The 2,531-nt window shown below is 40.2% G+C and overlaps 1 pseudogene; it reads right to left on the reverse strand.

The window, feature by feature from the left end:
* Positions 1 to 418: 418 nt before the first annotated feature.
* LOC101992321 lies at positions 419 to 2,071 on the reverse strand (annotated as a pseudogene).
* Positions 2,072 to 2,531: the final 460 nt, after the last annotated feature.

Genomic DNA, 2,531 nt, shown 5'->3' on the forward strand with positions numbered 1-2,531 from the left:
CCGGCAGCAACCACCTGAAGAAATAGAAAAGGGAACCAAGGACAAGCTGGTAGATTTATAGTTGAAACCAGATCTAGGCAGAGGACTTTGTAGAATAACTTAAGATACGAGATATGATCTGGACACATAAAGTGAAGAAATTAGATAAACACACACATACATATATATGTGTGTATATATATATATATGTATGTATATGTATACATATAATTAGCTGGATTCCCCTGTTAAACTAAAAAGCAGTTTTAAAAAGATTCCTAAATGTTTTAGACAATGTTGTTAGCCTAGAGTCATAAACAACCACATCCAAATAAGGTAAGCTAAGAAAGTAAAACAACCTTTTGAAGAGCAAGTAAACACTGTATACTATGTACAGATGGCACACGGTGCCAATTGCAGACACAGTGGTTCACTTGAGTTATGCCTTTGCTACAGCCTTGGACAGATTCTGAGCTGTGTACAACTCAGCTGCACCAGAGCACTGATCTTAGCATGTTGGACGTTGTAGACTTGTTCTTGTTAGACACGTATTTGTAAGTTCACCACAAATAGGTGTTGACAGAGGTTTCTGCCCACCTGGTCCTTCAGTTGTTCAGTCCCAAAGGAATCACACAGAGGTCTACATTAATTATAAACTGATTGGCTGAGTATCTCGGGCTTCTTATTAATTAATTCTTACATCTTAAATTGGCCTATTATTCTTGTCTATGTTAGCCACATGGCTTGGTTTCTTTTTCGGTGAGGCAGTCACATCTTGTTTCCTTTGTGGCTGGGTCATGACTACAAACTGCACTTCCCTCTTCCCAGCATTCTCGTTGCCCCTCCTCTACTTCCTGCCTGATCTGCCCGCCTATACTTCCTACCTGGCTACTGACCAATCAGCATTTTATTAAAAATAATACAAGTGACAGGATAAAAGACCATTGTCCCACAGCACACCGTGACTACATTCTTAGCCAGGTGCTGCGTGACAGTAGAAGGGATTTGTCTGTGTAGGACAGGTAGTGCTCAGAGTTGATGTCCCATCACTGTTGTCAAGAATTTTCAGTGCTAAGTACAAAGCTTTGGCTACAAACTGAGAAGGAACAAAGTGCACCATGCTGTAGTCCAGTATAGTGAGCTCCAGGAGGTATTTGGCCAAAGTTCAGCATCAACCTCTCTAATTTTAGATGCTCTATGGAGGAAGTGCAGAGGCACAGGGTGACCCAAACTGAAGTTTAGAACTTTCAGAATCTTTAGTTCCATCGACATGATTTGGTGCTTAGTCTAAGTGTTGCTAGTCATAAAAGCAAAGTCCCCTGTTTCCGGATGGTACATTTCTTCATATTTGCTTGCAATAAACATGGCAGTCACACCAGCCGGCTCCAGTATCTTGGGCACATAAAAACATCCTGCATGAACTGGTCCATCAATAATGGAAACAGTCATGTACATGTTCTCCTGCAGCAGCCTAAATTTCATCTGAACCCATATCAGCAAGTCAATTAGAATAGCTCTCATGTTTCCTGTGATTTCTCATGATTCCGGTAGGTCTTTTGATCTAATTGACTTCTTCTTCAAGTTGTCTGAGATAAGCATATACGTCTTTCACACATTAACTACACAGGCTTGGGTCAGCTCCATCATCTGCATCCACATCACTCATGGCAAGAATTACATCAGAAAAAGCCTGACACAGATACTCTTCTGCAAGGGCATATCCGGATGGTTCCATTGGGCCTAGAGAGGGACTATCAATCAAAATAGGTCCAGAAGAAAGCTTTTATTCCATAGCAAGCTCAGGCTCAGCTAGTTCCACCCTCAGCTCACTCATAAGCACCTTCTCTAGATGTTTTGGTGGGATCTTAGCTGAAATTTTTCCAGAAAGTGAAGATTTAGTTCCTTTTTCAGAGATACTCTTGCCACTATCTGTTCGTTGACTTTGCTACCAATATCTCTGAGCAGTTCTTGGTCTCAGCCCAGGCTTGGAGGCTGCAGCAATTACCGCAGGTACACGCTTGGCACCAGTCATGCCAACCTTTGCTTTATTTTCTGTGTTAATTTTCATGTTCCTAGTGACCCTGAGACCCATGGTTCCTCATGAAGAGGCTTGGCGACCAGCAGCAAAGAACCCGACCCCTGACTGGCTATGGCCAGACACCAACACCTGTTCTCCGCAGCATCCAGTGGATAATATTTACTTTTATTGCAATGAAAAATTCTCTTTCATATTCGAGACAATGTTTTCTTTCTGTTTTAAGGACTGATTCCTGTATTTACTCTGTGGCTTGAGAGTTTTACTCTGTTCAAGTTTTCTCTTTTCTAATCAATGCGAAAATGTTAATACACCCAGAAATATTTGAATTGCTTTTTTGGACATTTGTAACATCTATTGAAATTCTCCTATCATTTATATTATTGCAAATAATTGAATTAAATTATTACAACAATTGAATAGTTTTCTTATTTTGTTACCATTAAAGCTTTGAAAAATAGTGTAGCTTGTTTTCATTTCAGGGGATTTTACAATGTCCTTATTATATCTGTTGCTT

Source organism: Microtus ochrogaster, chromosome 26, assembly GCF_000317375.1.
Source record: "Microtus ochrogaster isolate Prairie Vole_2 chromosome 26, MicOch1.0, whole genome shotgun sequence".
Taxonomy (NCBI): Eukaryota; Metazoa; Chordata; class Mammalia; order Rodentia; family Cricetidae; genus Microtus; species Microtus ochrogaster.